Consider the following 22,730-nt stretch of genomic DNA (forward strand, 5'->3'; position numbering starts at 1 on the left):
TTCACTCCACAAAAGAAAGAAATTATAGAAAAAAACATTAGTTTTATTATAATTTCTTCAAAAACACACATACACACACACAGTTAAACGATGTAAATACCTTCGTGATGTTTTGTATAAAATAACGGGGAAAAAAATAAAAGAATTTTCAGAGAATGTAAAAGACTTTTTTCCCTTATTTCATGGATGAATTCTTTGAACATTTTTCAGGTTTATTTGTTTTTTCTTTTTCGTTATCTTTTTCCTTTTCCTCATCATCATCATGGTTTTCATTAAGAATTTTTTTCTTTTTTTTTCATAAATAAATTCTGATTTCAACATTTTTTTTTCTTTGATTCGGTTTTCATCATCAATATCATTTTCATTCTTGATTTTTTTTTTTTTTTGTTTTTTGTTTCTCTCTCCTCCTGTTTTTCTTCTTTTCTTCTTCTTCTTCGTTGAAAAAAGATTCAATAATAATAATAATAATGATCCATTTCATTTTATTTCAACTATTAGCTAATGTATGTTATATAAATAAGAAGAGAAGAAGAGAAAAACCCGAATATTCTTTAATTTTTTTTTTTTTTGATTCTTTTGAAAAAAAACTCAAAAACCGTGGAAAGAAAAACTAAAGTAAAGTAAAGTACCCAAAATGGGAAAGAAAAAAAAACATTTTGGATCAGGCGCTGTTAGACAAAAAAAAATCCCATTACACACATATATATGAATGGGTAAAGTATATATCTTGTGTATGAATCTTGTTCTCGCAAATACGTTCTTCGATGTTTTAAACGAATCGGGTAAACTTTCTAACAATAACCGAAGCGAATAAAAACCGAAAAAAAATCTCTTTCATTTTTATTTATTTATATTCTTCTTTCTTTCCTTCTTTTATTTTTCATTTTTACTCTATCTTTTTATAACGCGCACCGGGCCAGAAAAAAAAATGTAGCCATACACATACACATATATTCATCGTTTGCTATTACCGATTTGTCGTCATCATCATCGTCGTCGTCGTCGTCGTTTATGGCCAATTCGGTTATTCATTCATTCATTCATTCATTCATATTCGTTTAATTGGATATGTCGGTATTTTAATTCTTTCGTTGTTGCTTTTATCAATTGACCCATCTGTTATATGTTAAATATTTTTTCGTTTTTTGTTTTTTTGATTTCCTTCCACTGTTGTGAAAACGGTTATTTAGTGATTACCAAATAATAAAATTTATTTACCACTTTTTGATTTGATTTTTTTTTTTTTTTTTTTTGGTGTTTGTTTCAAGTGTGTGAGTGTTTCTCTTTGGTTAAATTTAATAATTTTCCCGTTGATTTTTGTTTTCGAAATTCTACCTTTTTTTTGCTCTGTTTGATTTGTGGCGCCATCATTTTTTCGTTGTGTGTGTGATATTCAAATATTGTGACCAAAAGAAAAGAAAAACCAAAAAATCACAGAATAACCAGAATAACCAAAATAAACTGAATTACAACAACAACAACAACAACAACATTATCTGTGTTTATTTTTTTTTCATTATAGGTAGGTGTTGAAAATTTTTTCCAAAACAACAGGTATTATCATCATCATCATTTGAATGTTTTTTTTTCACTTTTTTGCTTCAGGGTCTTCTTCAGGGAAGATAACCTGGATATGTTTTTTTTTTTCTTCACCATCAATTCCGTTCATTTTTACTTTCATATCATAATAGGTGATAGGTTTATTTATGCTTGAATATTATCATTTTTTCTTTACGGAACCGGAAACATTTATATGATAACATTCTATACAAAACATACATAACCCAAATCTTCGACCAAACATAGATATTTGTAAATAAAGTATTATCAGGTTATATCAATAGGAAAAAAAGATTTCTTTTTTGACATTTCCTATGTTTGATTTGTTGTTGTTGTTGTTGTTTCAAATTCTGTGTCAAAGTAACAACAAAAAAAAAAAGTTTTGCATGTAAAATCAATTCTCTCTCTCTCTATCTGTCTGTTATCTGTATGTTACAATCATCTGATAGATACTGTGTGTGTGTGTGCAAATTTTGTAAAAAACTTTGATAAATTCAAATGAATTGAAAATTTTTTGAAAGGTAAAAATTTTTTTTGCTTGTTTGAAAAAGAATCCAAAAGTGATGATAATGTTATCCAATTTTAATACAAACAAGAATCGTATTTTGGTATCATCATCATCATCATTCATGACATCAACAACAACAACAACAATCACCTATTTCCTGAATTCATTTGAATCAATGTTTCTCTTTCTTTCTCTCTCACTCTTCCAAGAACTGAGTTCAATTTTTTTTTCTTCGCTTGATAATTTTGTAAAATGTTTCCATTTTTCAGCAACAGAAAAATCCCAAACTAACGAATTTCCATTCCAAAGTAAACAAATAATAATAATAATAAGGAAATGCATGCATCAAACACTATCCAAAAAAATCATTATCAACGAATGTAAAATTATTTATGTAATTTGAATATCTATCAGGTTTGGGTTTTGGTTTTGTTTAATGTTTATTTTTTTTCTCGAGATGATCTTTGTTTACAAATTTTCTTCCACACTTTTAAAATGAATGACCAAAAAATGTAAAAAAATGTTGCTGATGATGATGATGATAAAGTAAAACAAAAATTGAAAATTGAAAATTCGTGCCTGCCGTGCTAAATATGGATTTGGATGATGCTTACTTTTGTTGTTGTTGTTGTTGATTGACATGAACAATATATATCCATATAATGCATAATCATCATCATCATCATCAACATTGATTGATTCATTAAAGATTCAAAATATTTTATTCTTCAAAATAACGATGATGATGATGATATCTTTGCATCAATGATGATGATTTGAAAGAATCAATCCATTTATCTAAACAAACAAACAAACAAACAAGGCAAAAGAAGAAGAAGGAAAAATGAAATGAAATGAAACGAAAGAAGCTTTTTTTGGTTGTTGATATTCTTTATGTTCGTTACATTATTTATTATCCGATGATGTTTGATTTTGGGTTGTTTTTCGTCTGTTCAAAGTATAAGAAATATTCAATAAAAGTAGCAAAAAAAAAAAAAAAAAATTCTTTACAAACATTATCAAACATCATCATCATTGAAAATAGATGAATTCTTCGGCAATCGATTTGATTATTCAATTGCCATTTCAATCATCATCATCATCATCATCAATCTGACATATTGATTTGGATTTCAATTTTTTTTTCGTTCGTTTGTTTGTTTGTTTGTTTGTTTGTTTGATTGAATAAATAAAATATAGAAATCGAAATCGATTTTTATTAATACACACAACACACACACTTTTCACTGAATTTATTGATCACTTTTTCTTGTTGTTTTCATCATCATCATCATCATCATCATCATAAATATATAAACAGATGTGAAAATTTTGATAACTATGATTTTGTAACAAAATACGATAAACAACAACAACAACCAAACAACCAAACAACAACAACATTGCCCTGGTTTAGTTTAGTTTAGTTTTCATCATTTGTTTAGATTCTATATCCGTGTTGTGTGTGTGTGTGTTGAAAGATGTTGAACATAGCCACAAAAACAGAAAAACGAATCAGAATTTTTTTGATAAATGATCAAGATATATTCAAAACTACAAAACAACAAACGAATTAAAATTCAAAATTTTTTCTTAATTTTCCTTCCGTAGATTTGTCGCCTTAGAATGATCATCATCATGATTTTGATCGATTTGTTTACCGATAATGATGATGATCGATTTCAAATTTGATTGAAAAAATATCTTGATGAAAAATTTCTACCAACACCACCAATCATAATGGATTTACATACACACACACACACACATCAGTCAAGTGTATAGCTTATGTAATCTATCAATTGTTTTTAGGTTTTTTGTTGAAAAGATTTATTTTATTTTCATGGTTGATTGGTTATGCAAAAGCAAAAAAAAATTATCATCATCATCATCAGGCAGCAGCATATGTATACAACCAACCAACCAACCAACTAACACATACAGAATCATCTCGGGAATGTTTTTGTTTTTTAGAATCCCGGTAAAATAAAATGAAAAATTCCATTCATTGAATGTAAAGAGGGGAAAAAATGAATGGGAGAATTTTTTGTTTGTTTTTTTGTTTTTTTTGTTGAGAAAATCGATTCAATTGATTGTGATTATATAATAATAATAATATGAATTTCTATCCATCCTCATTCAATTTTACGGTGGATTGCCAAAAACCCGAAAAAAACAACAAAAATCCAATATATAAAACAAATAATCGGATCTGTACTGTTATTTATGAAAAACCCGAGAGACTGAATATAAATGAATGATGGAACAACCAAAACAAAAAAAAATTATTCATTCAAAATCATTTGAGCTGAAAATTGTTGTCCAACAACAAAACAAAAAAGAGCGCGAAAAAAAAGCAAAGAATTTTTTTTTTTTTGAAAGTCAAATTGACTTGTCGTTTGATGCAAAAACAAACAAAAACGAAAATAATTTGCACTGATTTTCATTCATTCATTTAGGTTTCGAATGTAATTCGATAGTCATTTCAAATGGATTAAAGTTTTTTGCTCTCTTTCTCTTCGTTTTTTTCCGGTTCATTCCCAACCAGAGAGAGAAAAAAAATGATTTCAAAAACTATAGAAAAATCAACATCAATCGATCAATAAAACACTTTACCATAAGGCTACAAAGTTTCATATTTTTTTCTTCTATTAAAAATGAATTTTTTGTTTTTCCTATATATTATATCCATAAATAAATTTATAAATTCTTAGGTAACTTGATCTCCATCAACCAACAAGAAGAAGAAGAAGAAGAAAACGAAGAAAAATGAATTATAATTTTCATTTTATCAAATAAACATCCATAAGCGTATATCGTTTTGTTCAAGATATAATCACATCAATCTTATATGTTCTGTTTTTGGTTGGTTGTTTTGGTGATCGATTCGTTTTCTTGGTTCGTTTATTTTCTCAACCTCAGTCGATCATTGATCCAAAATTAAATGAAATAAGCAGAGAGAGAGAGAAAGAGAAAAGCAAATTGGTGGACAAACGAGCAAAGAAAAACGAAAACTTTTTTTTTGTTTTTTTTTTGTTTTCATCATTGAATTTGAAATTGAATGACCAAAATACAAAAGAGAAATGATGGAAAAAAAAAGAAGAAAGAAGAAAACATCTTCTTCTTCTTCTTTATCATTTCCGGATGCTGAATATATTTTGTTTTTGTTTTCTACATTTTTTCATTGAAAATATAATTAAAAAAATGAATCTAAAGTAAAAAAAGTAAACGATACATTAATCTTTCTGGTTTTTTCCTTTCTACTTCCATTACTATATTTGTTGTTGTTGTTGTTTTAATTCATTTGAATTTAGTTACATTTTGTTGTTGTTGCTGTTTGTAGTTGTCATTTATGTTGTTCATTTATTTCTGATTTCCAAATACAAATACAACAACAACAACAACAACAACAAAAACACACATATGAATAATGATTTTCAAAATGATAAAATTAATTTTTTCTATCAATTCTGTGGATTTCAACTCTATGAAATTCTTGAATTACGTTTTAGCAAAAAATTAAATGTTATTTGATCATCTTGCTGGAATTTTTTTTCTGCCGAAAACAAACCACTTATTTTTTAAGGGTTAGAGAATTTTCTTTTGTCAAACAATGATATTTTTTTGTTTTTCGTTTCAAGTTTGTTTGCTTTTCAATTAGTCAATTATGTTTATGTTTGTCCATCACTAAAACTTACCAAAATACACAAAGATAGATGATGTTTCCAATATGTAAAGTTTCAAAAAGTGGATACAATATTTTCTTACATTTTTATTTTCACCATAAGTTCCACAATAACAACAAAAAAAATTTCTTAATGCCGGACATCTATTGTTTGTAATGAATTTTTCACAAAACACAACCAAAAATACATTGAACCAATATCCATATCCATACATCTCTATGTTCAATATCTTGTTTCTATGAACAGAGCAAAAAAACATTTTATTTTTTTCCAGAAGAAAGTTTAAGTTTTTCATTCTTAATTTGCCTTGCTTTTTGACCATTTTTTTTTGTTTTTCAACGAAATAAACATAAATATTCTTACTGTTTGTTTTGTTTTTCGTTCAAGTTTCATTTTTTTTTTTTTTTGTTCATCAACATTTAATATTGTTTTTTTTTTTGAATTCTAGTTGTTAAACACATTCATTCAACAACAACAACAACAAAAAAGTTATAAGATATTCTCTGTTTATCAGATACAAAAAAAAAGTAATAACGGTTACACTACTTGATGAAAAAATTCCCCCTTCAAAAAAAAATCTTTGTTCAAAGTGAACCAATGATGGAAACGATTACTACTATGATTATGATTATGATTATGATGATGATAGACCAAAGCGATAAGAGAGAGAGAAAAAAAACGATCAAAAAAGATGAAATTATCTTCACATAGTGTTTTCATCCAAAATTTATCTATAACTATTTTTACTTTGGTCTATTTCCACACATACACACAATAAATAACAATAACAAATAAGAAGAATTAAAAAGGGGCAAATACAAAAAAAAAAAACTTTGCAATATCTTTCAATTGGATACCCAGTGAAAAACGTATTGGAAAGAGACAAAGAATCTTCCATATCTAATAATCTCTCTCACCCTGTATATATAGAGAGAGAGAGAGAGAGAGAGTTTTTCTTGATTTTTATAAAATCTTTAAACATTGTAGCACTATGATTTTTTTGAATCAGAATGATTAAAGATTCTCTCTTTTTCTTTCTGTTGAATATGAATGAATGAAACAAAAATTCTTTTTGAATTTGTTTTTTCATTCCAATTTTGATGTGTGTGAAAAAAAAACAAAATCTATGAAAGATCACCACCACCATTTGGTTATATTTTTTTTCTATGCCCAACAACAACAACAACAATGCAAAACATATCATAAAAGTTTAAAACATATAAGCTTCTTATAGTTATAAATTGTTTCAATGGATTCTTGAAAGCATCCATTTTTTCGGATCTATTTTTTTTATAATAGATAAAATTAATACATAATTGGCTCTAATTGATCTTTGAGTTTTAGCTTTTTTTCTGTTTGAACATTTACACTTAACACTTACACACACATCACATACACACACAAATGTCGTTGTGATGATCGATGAAATAACAATAATAATAATACAAAAAATATAATGATAATAAGAAGAATAGGAAAGATTTTTGAAGAAGAAGAATGAAGAAGAAAAACGAATATCAATTTTCTGTAATGTTCTGGGATTTATTCTGATGATGATAATTCTTCTTCTTCTCCTTCTTCTTCATGGTGTTGGTGTTAAGGGGCTTAACTTTTATTTTTTTTCTTTTAGCTGTATGCAAATTTATATTCTTATTATTTATTCATATTTTGCTATAATCATTGGTACATAATGTACGACGACGATGATGATTATAATGAATGTCAAGCAACAACAACAACAAGAAGAAAGTGAAAAGATTTTAACAAGAACATACCCTCCAAAAAAAAAGTGTAATTTTTTTTTTGTTTTGCTCTTGCTGCTGCTGCCTTCCTAAAATATTAATCATTACAATTATCAACCGGAAAAAATGTAATGTTTTTTGTTTCCTACATATACCAAAGTGTGAAAAAAAATTTTGAATTTTGATCATCTTTTTTGTTATGTTCTGTTTTTTTTTTTTTTTTTGGGAATTTTGCCCAGAAATTTTCCCAACAAAATTTGTGGACTTTTGTTGTTGTTGACATCAGATAAACAAAAATTGGCAAATTATCATCATCAATGATGTAACAGATATTTCTATTTGGCACCAAAAGAAAAACCTTTTGTGTTTGCGCTGGTTTACAGGAAATTTTATTTTTTCTAATTTTCATCGAACCAAAAAAAAACAAAACAAAACAAATCAGGCTAACATGAATGTTGGGAAAAAAGAATTTTATCTTCAGCTTTTTCATCATCATCATCATCGTATATTTTGGATCAATTCCAATCGACGGAACAAAAAAAGTGACAAACAAGGATCAATATTGTGAATGAATGAATGAGAAAATTGGCAAAATTTTGGTTCCAGAAAAAAAAATTTGTTTTTTTTTTCTTTTTTTTTTTTTTGGTGATCATAAAAAGGTCCCATATTACACATACACACACAATCAATCACGATCATTGTCAATTTTGTTATTGTTGTTGTTGTTGTTCCAAATAATAAGAAAAGATGTTCATTATCAGGGCTGTGTTACAGTATCATCATCATCATCATCATACCACAAATATAATCACTAATTTTTTATCGGCAAAAAAAATAAATAAATAAATAAACGACAAATCTATCATGTTTCAATTGGTTCGATCAAAAGAGAGAGAGAGAGAGAGAGAGAGAGAGAGAGAGAGAGAGAGAGAGAGAGAGAGAGAGAGAGAGAAAAAATGAAGAAAATAAATAGAAAAACAACAACAAATAAGTCTTTGATAGAATGGAGAATTCATGGAATGAACCAAAGCAAAACAGAAAAAAAAACTTGTCATTTTAACTATCGATATCAATTTTTTTCTTTACCCCCTCACTTCAATCGATAGTGTTCGATGGATTATTATGAAATAAATAAAAGCAGCAGTAAAATCAAACAAATGAAAATTTCAAATTTCAAATTTACAATTTTTGATCCAATTGGGAATATTTATTTTAAAAAAATCATATATTTGTGACCAAACACAGAATAAAATTGTTTGTTTGTTTGTCTGTTTTTGTTGTTTTGGTTCTCGATATTCGATAATCTGATGTTAATGATGATGATATTTTTTTTCGTTGAACTGCGAATAATTGTTTGCAAAATTCTTTGTTATTATGAATGTTTTTTTACTAACTGAATGTTTTTACTATATATTTTTTTCATTTGAAACAAGAAAAATAACAGTAACAGAAAATCAAGAAAAATGATTGTATGAAAAAAAAAGACAAAAATGAAATGTTTTTTTTTGCTTGCTTGCTTGCTTGCTTCGATGATCGACTCCAATTCTCTCTTTCTTTCTCGATGCCGACCGGTTATGAATTCTATTTATTTTTTCTTCAAGTCAAAATAATAATAATTCTGTTCAACTTGCTATGAATGATTTTTTCATTCTTATTTAACATCATCAACATCATCAACATCATCGATGTTGTTGTCGTCATCATCATCATCATATATAGTCATTCATTCTTTTTATTCCAAAGAATAAGTTCAATCTGTTTCATAATATTGTTCATATTTTTGTTGTTGTTGTTGTTGTTGATGATGATGGATGTTCTTAATATTCTGTATTTCATCATCATCAACATCATCATCTTGTTTTATTCATTCATGAATAAATTCATTTTTTTTTCGATTCTTCTTCATCGTCTTCTTTGATTCTTTTCTCATTCATTTGTGTGTGTGTGTGTGTGTCGGGTATATCAATATGTTTGATATCAATGATTTGTGGTAATAGAATAAACGGTCATGATGATGATCGACGACAAATTCATTCGTTGACTTTTTTTTTTTTTTTTGGTTAATATAATAAGAAAAAAATGACAAATTGGCGTTTTTTTTTTTGTTGGTTGCTTGGTAGAAATAGTGAATGATAGTGGGTAAAAATAGCTTTATATCATCATCATCATCATTATCATTGATTGTTGAATGTTCGTTTCGAATCGGTCTTATAAAGTCCAATTTCCGTTTCAGTATATTTCATTTTCATTTTCTTTAGATTGAAAAAATTGAAACAATTTTCGCTTTTTTCTCAATTTCTATTGTTCAATTTTTTTTCTTCTTTCCTGATTTAATTTGATTTTGTTCAGTTTGTTTAATAATTTTTCTTTTGTTGGTTGTTGATATTGACTATCTTGTTTTTGGTAATTATCAATCTATCATGGCTGATAAAATTGATTCGATTTGATGAATCAAATCAAAAATGAATTTGTTTCATTTGAAATGTATGACATTTATTGTTTACCTTTGATGATTATTACATTACAATCTTGTACAGAAATTTCAACCAAAAAAACTACAACAACCGACTACTCAACAACATCTTATTTAATGTGTATAAATTGGTTTCTGAAAACGAAAAAAACTCTCAATGTTGGTTATGATTATTAATTAAAATTTCGGATCACGTAAACGTAAACGTCAAAAAAAGAATCAGGAAAAAAATGTTAACATTTTGTTGTGGCAATTTTCATTTTTTTTTTTTTGCTTGAAAATATTTCTTGACAACATTTTTTCCAATGAAAATTTTCAAGAAATGAAAAACAAAATTCCGGCCAACCAGCCAAAAACAAACAAACATAAATTGTCCGTGCTTTGCTCGAGCTAATCATCAAAAAAAAAAAAAAAAAAAAAAAACAAAGCAGAAAATTGTTTCATTCCTGTTGTACATCTTCTGACAATAACGATACAAAAATGTTTTTCTTTGTCCATCGTCATCATAGTTGTTTATGATGAAACAATATCAAAGGGAAAAAAATTTTTTAAAATTAAAACTTATAACCAAGCAGAATGCCCTACAACAATTTTGAACAAGGAATATAATGCACCAGAATAAAAAAAAACATTGAATTTTTCTTGATCTAACTTTATTTAATCATTTTTTGTTTGAAAGGAAAACCCAAAAAAAAATATTCTGTCATCATCATGATGATGATGATCGAAACTTTGTTTAATAAATGAAAAAAAAACAAAAAATTCAAAGTTTTTTTTTCTGAAAAAAAAATATTTAAATAAACCTAAGGGCAATCACATTTTGTTTTTTCATTCATCTGAATCATCATCCGAATCCAATATTGAAAATGAAAAATGAAAAACGAAAATCTGATCCAGTAGAATTACCAAACTTGACAAAAAAAAAGTATGACAGAATAGTAATTTTCTTTTTTAAAATTTCATCAAAAAACATAATGTATTAGTAGAAACTAAATCTCCAATAATGAATTGTCATTTATTGTCGCACACACATCGTTGGCTATTATTTTTTTCAGTTTATTTGACCATTGTCCATTTCAAATTGAAGGGAAACTAAGAAATTTGAACAAAAAAAAAATCCAATTCTATTTTTTTCTCTATATGTTATATGCTTTTGCTTCAAATCATCATTACATCTTTATCGATTATTTATTGTTACTTTTTGATTCCTGCAATGATGATGATGATGATGATGATGATTGTGTTTAGAATCTTGCCAACAAAATCAATATAATTGACGACCTTAACACATCATCATCATTTTTTTTTTTATTTGACCATTATAGAATTCAAGTTTCATTCAATTCACCCTGAATGATTATGACAAAATCAATACAATCATTTTGTAATTGGTCGTTTTTTGTTCTGAGGTTGTTTCATTCATTCATTCATTCATTCATTTTTCTTCTTTCGAATTCATTTCCGTTTTTTTTTCAACAAAATAGTAGTAGTAGTGGTTAACGATAATGGATATCGAATGAAAAACAAAAATTCATGAAAAAAATATCATTTTTTTTCTCGCTTGCTCGATCCAGAATTGAAAAAAAAGAGAGCCAACTATCAATCTTCAAATGTATTGAACTTTTATTTTTGCTCATTATCATCATCAACAACATTCACTTTCTAAATCTAAAGAGAGAAAAAAATCTGAAAATTTTTCCTATTTCAAACCAGAAAAAATAACGTAATTTGATTTAGCTGCATTTTTTTTCTTCTTTGGTTGCTGATTGCTGCCTGTAACGGTGATGATGATGGTCGTCATCGTTTTTAACTTTAATGACACCCGTTTCAATGATGATGATGACACTATCGTTTCGATTTTTCATTATAAACTTTTGTCAAAATGATTATGATGATGATGGTAAATGGTAATGATGGTATAGTTGTGGTTAATACTTTTAGTTATGTAATGTGTTAGTGTGTGTATGTATAGAGTGAATACAATCAAACAAATTTCCTTTTTTTTCATTTCAATTTTTACGTTTCAAATTACTTGTATTTTATCCCGAAAAATACTTTTTTAAAATTTCGATTTTCTCATTAGGATTTCAACGCCAAAAAACAAACCAAAAAACAAAAAAATATTCATGAAAAACAAATAAACAAAAAAAAAAAAAAAATGCTTTTGGATTTTTTTGTTTTCAATGGAACAAGAAAATCAGTAAAATTTTTACTTATTCTTTTTCCCTTTCATATAACTTTCGTATTATCAAGAATCATTTTTCGATTCAAGTAAGCGATTATTATCAAAAATTGAAGACAATGATGATGATGATCAACTTTGGACAATCCAATGATTGAGTATTTGAATGTTTATTTTACTTTACAACAGTATATACGGGAAAAAAAGTCAATTTTGTTATTCATTTTTTTTTCGTTATGGAAAAAAGAAAGAAATCCGGAGATGAAAATCATTTTTTGCTTTCTTCTTCTATTGCTATTTTGCTGTTTTTTTTCGATTTCAATAGTCGTTTAACATTACGGCCAAATCTTATTTATCTTGGACCCTTTTTTTTGATCAAGTACCTTACTTATATTTTTTTTCTACACTAAAATAGTGTTATGTGGTCATTAAGAATGATCATCAATTTTCGTTTTCATTTTTCTTCTCTTTTTCTTTCTTTCTTTCTTCTTGTTATCGGTTACAATGCTCTTAATCGAGCTTTAACTAATAATCTACTCGCACACACAATAAATAAATGAAAAGATCTTTCAAGACAAATACTGACAAACAATAGCTGATTATCAGATTTTCATTTATGATTATGATGATAAAACATTCATATTATAGTAATTTGATTCTTGTGATGATAATAAAACTCGTTGATATGATTTTTAGAGAAAAAGCGCTGTTTTCTGTAAAATAAACAGGGAAAATTTTCATTCAGAAAGTTTTCCCTTTTTTTTCATTTTCATTGTCATTACCAGATATGGATGGTCATATGGATGAAGAAATTAATCAAATATCAAAAAAAAATGTAACAAAATTGAATCTATTCATAAATACAGTAATCAAATCAACAAAAAAACAAACATTTTCAAATCGGGGTAGTCAGAAAATAAATGGTCAAACGAAAAAATCAAAAACAAATTGAACAATTTTTTCTTAAATAGCTTTTTTTTGCTGAAATGAAAATCGTTATTGTTTTTGAAAAATTTTCAAATTTCGATTCTGTTTTTGATTTTTTTTGTTCAAGTTTTCCATTTGACAATTTTGAAATACAAAAAAAAAAAAAATTCTGTGGTTTCCAAACAAAAAAAAAATGGGGAAAATCAATTTTAAAAATCAAATCATTCAATTATTCATTCACCAGAAAAAAAAAGTGAAACCAATAAAAATAAACCAAAACAAAGAAACATACAAAATATATGAAACATCAAACATACCATTACATAAAGCGGTAAATATGATTTTTTTTTTCGTTCGACAATCATTAAGCTAATAATAATAATAATGGTAAGGGAGAGAAAGAATTGAATGTTTTTTTTTTTTTTTTTGGTTCTGGTTGTATGTGATATTTCAGAAAAATATATGCAAAATATAATAATAATATTTTGGGATGTAAATGAAATTCATTTTTGATTCTTTCATTTCACTTCGAAAATATTCCAGTTGGAAATTGAAAAGTGAAAGTTTTGCCATGTTTTTTTCCCATACAACCATTCTGGTTTTTGGTTTTTGTTTCATTGTTCCTTTTAATAACAATAATTTGATTTGATTTACATTTGAAATGGAATTTTTTTTTCCTGTTTTCTTTCTACATCTTGTTTTTTTTTCAACAATAATTTTCTCTGAAAAGATCCCCTTCTACCCACCAGCAAAAAAAAATTACCGTGTTGCCGGTAATTTCATTCAATTTAGTCGATTTTTTTCATTTTTAGCAAACGAACGAAGTAGGAAAAAAATGATGCCATTTTGTTTGGTTCGTTGATCAAACATTCTCGTACACACAAGTTACTCAATCGTTTGAAGTAAAAGAAAGAAAAGGGAAATGTATTAAATAACTTTTGTTTCCTTTGGTATATTGAATTCTATTGATAATTTTCATTTATTCAAACTATAATAGAACCAAAGAAAATCAGAAAATCTTATTACTTTTTAGTTAAATTTAACATGAAAAAAAAAATTTGAAATTATCATTTGTTTATCAATCAGAATTGAAGATGGAAACAAAAAATTGAATTGCTTGAAAGCATCTCATCATCATCATCATTTTTCGTTTCATTTACTTTTGTTCATCATAATTGTTTTCATTTGTTCATATTTTTTTCCCTGTGTATTCCTTCTTCGTTAACAAAAATCTTTCTCGTGTTTTTTTTTATTCTGCTTTTATATTACAGAATCGGTCATTGTTTGTCAAAATTGCACAATACGGTTTGTACAAATCCAAACATTCATTGGCAATTTTATCCATGAAAAAAAATTGACATTTTTGACAATTTTGACATCGACATAATTTCTAAATCAAAAAAAAAAAAAGAAAAAAGTTGAACAAAATTTTGTTCATCAAAAATGATTGTGGTTTTCGTTTATTTCAATATCAACGAGAATGATTCATGTCAAAATAATCAAAAACAAGAAAAAAAAAATACAATTCTTGTGAGACAATTACAATTTTCTGTTGTTGCGGTTGTTGTTGTTGTCATTCAAATTACATTTCAAATAAATGTTTCTTTTCAAAAATCTTGAAAAATTGACAATAAACTGACTAAATGAATCAACGTTTTTTTCAAAGGTTTTTTTGTCCTGTTTTCAATTCAGATCAATCAATTTAAAATTATCAAACGTTGATTGATTTATATAATTAACTAGCATTCAATTCAATTCATTTCATTTGAATGTTGTTTATGTTTTGTTGAATTGCGAGAAAACAAAATAAAACCAAAAACATATGTTTATCGATGAAAATTGTTTGTTGTTGTTTGTTTCGATTCCTATTATTTTGTTCAATCAAAATTGAACAAAATAGATTTTCAATTTACCAAAATTGTTTTTCATTTGAATGTAATGTAGTAATGTGTAGTAAATGAAAATGAAAACTATTTGGAACCCAGACAAAACAAAATTCTTCTTGTCATTGCAAAAAAATCTATCATTGTTTTTGCGATTTCACAAAACATATAATAAATTTTTCAAACAAACATTGCATTGAGTACAAAAAAACAAGCAAACAAACATCCATCCATTTAGCCTAATAATAATCATTATCATCGACAACTTGTCATATGTTTTTGGTAGGTAATTGATTTTCCTCGACAATCACCCAAAAAAAAACCACAAAAACCACAACAATCTACTCGAGAATTTCAACCGAATTTTCGGAAAAAGAAGGAATCCCTTTTCACATTTTCATTTCAAATAACAACATTGAGTGAATGAAACAAAACGAAAAAAACAATCGATTCTGAAATGAACAAATTTTTTATTTTTGACAAATCAAAAACAAAATTTGCATCTTTAGTATTCTTTTTTTCTGGATCTTTTCTCGTAATCATAGGATTAGTTAAAGGCAAGAATAAAAAAGTGGATTCAATTTCATCATTGAAATCCGTTTTGTTTTCCCTGTGATTTTCACTTTTTTTTCACACATTCTAAATGTTTTTTCTTTTTTTTCAAACTTTTTGAGATAAAAGAATCCTAAAAGGAATGATATTTGAATAAATCAGCTGAGCAAAACTAGAAAACATTGTTTGTTTGTTTGTTAAGAAAAATTAAATTGAATCAAACAAACAGAATTTTTCAACAATGTGTGCATCGTGTTCATGTTGAAGAAAAAAACTTGAATCAATAAAATTGATTGGATTTTCTTTTCTCTCATTGTTTGTTTGTTTGTTTGTTTATTTGCATTCAAAAAAAAAAAACTGAATGAATATTTTCGATTTTCAATTCCTATATCTCTGTATCTCGAGGTTTGATTTTTGAATTTTCTGCTGTTTTTCTTTGCCATTTTTTCCACCAGATAAGGGACATGGAAAAATTCTCCATTTTAACTATCGCTTTAGGATAAAGGATAAAGAAATTGAATGAAAGAAAGAAAAAACAAAACGAAAAGAAAAGAAAAGAAAAAAATAACAAAATTGCTATTTATTTGAAAGGGTGGTGAGTGTGTGTAAATTTTATTTATTTTTTACTTTAAAAATTTTATTTAAAAAAAAAATTTTGATTTGCTTTGTTTTTGTTCAAATTTGGTGATAATGGGTTTTTCATCCACTTTTTCTTCATTTCGATATATGTATATAACAATGTTTCCAATCGAAATCAAAGATATAAACGAATGTTAAATGTTTGTTTGTTTGTTACTTTGATCCACTTATAACACACACACACACAGAGAACGTTAATTTTCAAAATTTCAAGATTTATCATTTCATTCAAATTACAATAATATTCGATTTATTTCGTATAGATTTATAAGATTTTTCTTACTTAATTTTCATTTTATCTATCTTTTACAAAGCAAAAAAAAAATCTTTCTCTTCTCTACTTTTTTATTTTGTAACAAAAAAGAGTTATTTAAATGCTACCGGTTTATCCATTTTCATTTGTTAGAGAAAAGAGAAACAGATAAATTTTCTTATTTTTCCCAATTTCACATCATTCATTTGGGTCATCCTCAGTGTTTTTCTAAAATACAAAAAAAATTTCAAACAATTTCTATTTAAATCGATTTGTTTTCATTAGAAAATAATGATTCAAAACAAAATAATAAACTGTTAGTGTGAATGTGAAAAGTGTGAAACCAAGTAGTTAGTTTACGATTTTGCAACCAAAACAAAGCAATAAAAATCAATGATGATGATGATGATGAAACATTTGGCAATGAAGAAAATAAAGATAATGAAGGAGAAAGAAAAAACGGAAAAAAAATTTTTCAACCGAAATATCAAACAGGAAAATCATCAGTTGGAATGAATATTCTTCTTCTTCTTCTTCTATTTTTTCAATTTTCAAATCATAAAATGATCCACTGACTATTTTTCTTGTTGTTGTTGTTGTGGTTTTTTTATATTTTAATAATGATGATGATTATGATGATCGTTCTTGGTGATGATGAGCATAGTAATAATAATAATAATAATCATTATTATTATTATAAACTATAATAATAATCATCATAAAATTACAATGAATGAAATTTATGAAAAAAATAATAAACATAAATGACAAAAAACTAGCTAGCTAACTTTAACCAAACAGAATAATAATAATAGATATATAACGGGATTAGCTAAGAAATGAGTTTGGCTGAAAATGAATTTTATGTTTGTTGTTCCGGTTTTTTATTTTCATTTTAAAATTTGATTAAAACTTTTTCTTTTTTCTCACAACAACAACAAAAACAAACAAACATCTTATCGGTCATCATTTACGTTTACCATCATCATCAAATTCATCAATTTAAATTCATTTAAAACACCCACACACATCGCATACATCACACACATCATATATCAACAAAAATTTACATTTTGTTTTTGTTTTTTTTCTTCATCATTATTAATGATTGTTGGTTAAACAGAAAACAAAATAACCATTCTTTTTTTCTGAAAAAAAGAATGACATTTTTTTTTGTTACAAAAACAGCCCAACCAGTTAACCCGCCATGTTATATCCAATATAACATTTTCATTTCTGGTTTGTTTATTGAATGAAAAAACAAAAATCTGTAGATCAGTCAGTCAGTCAGTCAGTCAGTCGGTTGGTTGGTTGGTTGGTCGGTTAGTTCATAACTAAATCGTTTATACATCATCATCATCATTATCATTAGGATTTTGTTTGTTTTTTTTTCCGTTTTATTATTTTTCATTTTTCATTATTATTATTATTTTGACTCATCCTTTTTTAAAAAAAAAGAGAGCAGTTTTATAGTTTTTGATCGTCGTCACTATGTTATTATTATTATTGTTGTTTATTTTCATTCATTCATTCTTTGGCCAACGGGAGGATATTATTATTGTTATTATTATTATCATACAACTTTATTTCCATATATTCAATAAATAAATTCCCAAAGTAACATCATATATTTAAAATGAATGAATGAATGAATGGATTCATCATGTCATTTTGTTGTTATTATTATTATTATTATTTTGGGTATTATTCACACGTTTATAATGTAGCCAGTTTGTGTGTTTGTGTGTGTGTGTGTAAATGAAGGCTAGAATGAAAACGAAGGCGAATGAATTGAAATTGAATGAATTTAAATAAATTTTCTTGTGAAAAAAATATATATATAGAAAGGAAAAGGAAAAGAAAGTGAAATTTAAGTAAGAAAGAAAAATTGAAATCCTAAAAAACGATCCATAAACAAACAGACACACACACAGAGAGATAAAGATAGTTTCGATTTATGACCATCATGATAAATATATCATTGGTCTAAATTAGAAGAAAAAAAAGCTGTGAACCATTCTTCTATATATATTCTTATTTCAGTAAGGTTGTCATCGTTTTGTTTTGTGTGTGGATGAAAGAAAAAACCAAAATTTCTTTGAATTATTCAAAGAACAACAACATTTTCCTTTCTTTTTCTTTTTTTGGATGATTCAAAATACCTTTTTTCATAATCTAAAATTGAAAATCTTTTTTTTTTTTTTGATTCTGACATCATATGGTTTCATATTCTGACACTTTCTCTCAAGATCGATAATTTTGCCTAAAAAGAAAGAATCTTTTTTCTGTGAAAAAAACCAAAAGTTGGACAAATATTTTAATTTCTTCTTGAATTTTGGGAGAAAATCGGGATTCATTCCATAGCATAGGATTATATGTAATGAAAAATATGAATTTATTTTTTGTTTGTTTGTTTGTTTCCAGTTAACCAAAAAAAATCATTCTAAAATTATATATGTGTGTATGTGTATGGTGTGTTTGTGATAAGAGAGAAGGAAATGAAAGGGAATGAAAAAGAAAATCAGCTAACAGAACATCAACCATGGAATTCTATGGTATCCAGTAGCCAATTTCATTTTCGTTTTTCTGCGAAACAAAAAAACAACGAAAATGAAAAAAATTCTTTTTCTGGATCATCTCCAGTTGATTTTCCACATCATTATTACAATGAATACTTTTTTTGGTTTGTTTGTGAAACAAACAAACAAAGAATAATAAAAAAACCAACAATTTAAACAAAGATGATGAGAAATCTGGCATCCATTGAATTCATAGAGCTTTTCCATTACATTTCATTCATTTATAATGGGGAAAAAAATATACCGGCATTACTTTTTTACTTTGGGTAATCATGATTAACATTGACTGATATTATAAGATTATTTTCAAGAAAAAAAATCATATATTTTTTATTGTTTGTAATTTTTTTCTTAAAAAGAATAAAAAAAAATAAAACTTTTATGATTATAAAATCAGAATTTATCATTTTTATTATAGACTTTTCATCATCATCATCATCATAATTCAAGAATTTTACCGTTTTTTTTCCATCAATGATAAATTATTATTATTATTATTATGAATATAATTGTAATTTATCTTGCTTAACTCTTTATAAAATTCATTCATTTTTAAATTCAATAATTCATTTTCATTATTTTCGGTTAAAGAATTTATTCATCATTTATTCATTCAGATGATATTTTCCCCAAACAAAAAGAAAAAAAAAACAATGAAATTTTCAAACTAAATTTGAATTTTGAAATGAAAAATAAGAAAATGAATCCGATACATCCGTATGATATGTTTGTTTGTTTGTTTGTTTTTTTTTTCGTATAGCGTTTAAAAAATACAATCCTTTTCTTTTTGAAACTATGTGTGTGTGTGTTTGTGTGTATAAACTGTTTACTATCGTCACCTCTCTATATTTGACGAATACAAAAAGTAATGAACGTGGTTCATTCAAGGTTTTTTGTTTCTTTGTTCACCAAAAATCTCTACAATCTCATTTTATCCATAAATAATGTAAATAATGATGATGATGATGATTTTTCTATGCTTTTAAATATAATAATAGGCGATAGAAAACTTGCGATATTCTTTGCAAGAAACTTTAAAATTATGATTTTCAAGTTTCGCCAAACATCGATATTCTTGTTAGAAGTTTTTTTTTGTGTGTGTGTGTATTTTTGTTTTTTTTGCCCCAAATACGAGATAAACAAACAAACGGAGAAAAAAAATGAAAGAATCTGTGAGAAGGGAAATGAATGAATGAAAAACCTACTAAATAAATAAGTATAAATAGTGTGAGAATCGATACCGGAATCGGATTAAAATCTTGTTTTATGATGATGATGATGATGATCGGCAATGTGAAAGAAACTAAACCAAAAAAAAAAAAAAAAAAAAAAAAATTGGGCTCATTTTGAAAATATTGATGATGATGATGATAATGATGAAAGTCAAAGAGTCAATGGTCGTTGTTGTTGTTGTTTTTATCATAATGGAATATTGGGAAAAAAAAAGTAGGAGAAAATCTTTGTTCAGCTTTCGATTATTTTCAATGTGTGTGTGTGTGTGTGTGTTAAATAGATTGATGCCATTATTATGATTATCATCATCATCATCAACATTTCGTGAATGAAGAAAGAGAGCGAAGAAAAATTCAACAAAGTTTTTTTTGTTTGTTTGTCCTTCTCTGAAAGTAAAAGTATATCAACATACATACATCACGATCATCATGTTTGAAATGATACGACGATGAAAGAATTTATTTATTTCAATGGATGACGATAATGATAATATTTAGAAATGTGAGTGCAAAGAATATTCTTTGTTTCTTTTCGGTTCGATTCGATTGACTTTTAGAATCCAGGAAAAAAAAAGACAAAGAAGAATTATTACCCGTTTGTGAATGAATGAAACGAAAACGAAAGCAAAACAAACGTAAAACAAGTTTCAAGGTAATCAATTTGAATTTTTTTGAATTTAAATAAATGTTTTTGGAAATTTATGCATCTTTTGTTTTGTTTGATTTGAATTTTTTTTGGCTTTTGACAATATCTTTATGTCGAACATTGATGGAGCGACATCAACAGCAAAAGTAGATATCGAAAACTTATTTTCATTATTTTGATGGTTTTTTCTCTTTTTTCCTTTTATTTTAGTTTTGATTCTTGATTATTGTGCTTGACTTTTTATTCACACATTTTTTGTTTTTTGTTTTGCCACATTCTAAACAAAATGAATGAACAAACATGATGATCATGATCATCATGATGATGATGATTATTTTTCCATTGACCATTTTGTTTTTTGTTTTGTTTTTGTTTCAAATTCATTCATTCATCTATCCATCCATCCATCCATCCATCCATTCATTTATTCATTCATTCATTTCAAAACAGTGAAAAAAAACATTGTCGTTTTTTTTTGGTTTTGTTTTCGGTTCATTCCGGATGAAAGATCTATTTGGTTTTGTTTTGTTTTGTTCACTTTTTTTTCAAACTCATTCGCAAACAGAGAATATACCAGAAGTGAAAACAAAAAAATCAGAACAAATTTGCTTGATAATCAATCCTTGTTTGTAAAAAAAGCATGGTTCTGGTTGATTCTGGTTGTTGTTGTTGTTGATGATGATGTTAGTTTTTTTCTCTTCTCATTGAAATGGTTCACCATTCATTTATTTATTCACATTTGATTTTTTGTTTTGTTTTGTTTTTGTTCTCAATAAACGATATATTTGGTTTTCACACTTTCATTTTGTTTCGTTTTGTTTCGGTTTTCTGGTTCACCTATTCATTCGAATGATAATGACTCGAGGGTGGACATTTTTTTCCGTTTTTCGTTTCACCCCCTCCGCATTCCTATTTCTACCCGAATGAAAATCAAATGAAATAACCGTAACATCCACACACACATCATCATCATCATTAAAATCATTAGAATCATCATCATCATCATATTGGCCTTCAATCTTCAAGCACTTAGCATCATCATCATCATCAACAACAACAACAACAACAACAATATCAACACCGAATTTTATACAATCAATTCATTTTAGTTCAATTCATTCATTCATTCATTTGTTGTTTTCTTTATTTATACAAAACGAATGAGAAAAACTCATCAATACTATAGTGGAACAACAACAAAAAAAAGAAAAAAAAACATCGATTGTAATGAAGAAAATACTGTGAAACAATCCGAAACCTAAATACATTTGGAAACAACTGAATCAAGAAAAGTATAAAAAAACGACAAGATACAATTTTAATTAATAGCTTTTTTCTAGCATCACCATTTTCACTTTGTCTCTCTCTCTCTCTCTCTCTCTCTCTCTCTCTCTCTCTCTCTCTCTCTCTCTCTCTCTCTCTCTCTCTCTCTCTCTCTCTCTCTCTGTATGTTTGAATCATTTTTTTTTGAATACAATTTACATTCGAATAGGAAAATAAAAACACAAGGTTTTTCTTTCTTGATTTTGATTTGAAAATTTTCCACTAGCTCATTTGTTCTCTATGGGTTTCGGTTGATGTGTTTTTGTGTGTGTGGAAGTAAGGCGGTCAAATTATGATCATCATCATCATCATCATTAAGATTAGCATTAAGATTTTATCATTATCATTGATAACATGATGATGATGATGATAATGATTATTGAATCACACAGCTATTTTGTTTTTAAAGAAAAGAAAAGATTCTTCAAAAAAACAAAACAAAACAAAAATCAATTCAAACAATGCTAACGACGATGATGATAATGATCATCATTTGAAACCAGAAAATAGAAATCGAAATTCTTGAAAATTTTCTTATGGAAAAA

The 22,730-nt window shown here is 26.5% G+C and overlaps 1 protein-coding gene across 1 annotated transcript in view; it reads left to right on the forward strand.

Moving 5' to 3' along the window:
• The first annotated feature begins 771 nt into the window (after positions 1-771).
• The window catches only part of LOC142645024 (uncharacterized), a 48,890-nt gene continuing 26,931 nt past the window's right edge, over positions 772-22,730 (forward strand). Inside the window, exon 1 of the mRNA XM_075820080.1 lies at positions 772-1,522. The gene's annotated coding sequence lies outside the window, so the exon portion shown is untranslated. The remainder of the gene's footprint in view (positions 1,523-22,730) is intronic.

Source organism: Dermatophagoides pteronyssinus, unplaced genomic scaffold, assembly GCF_027571235.1.
Source record: "Dermatophagoides pteronyssinus isolate colony J.1.1.1.1 unplaced genomic scaffold, Derpt_VIB-CSIC_2022.12 sq0005, whole genome shotgun sequence".
Lineage (NCBI taxonomy): Eukaryota > Metazoa > Arthropoda > Arachnida > Sarcoptiformes > Pyroglyphidae > Dermatophagoides > Dermatophagoides pteronyssinus.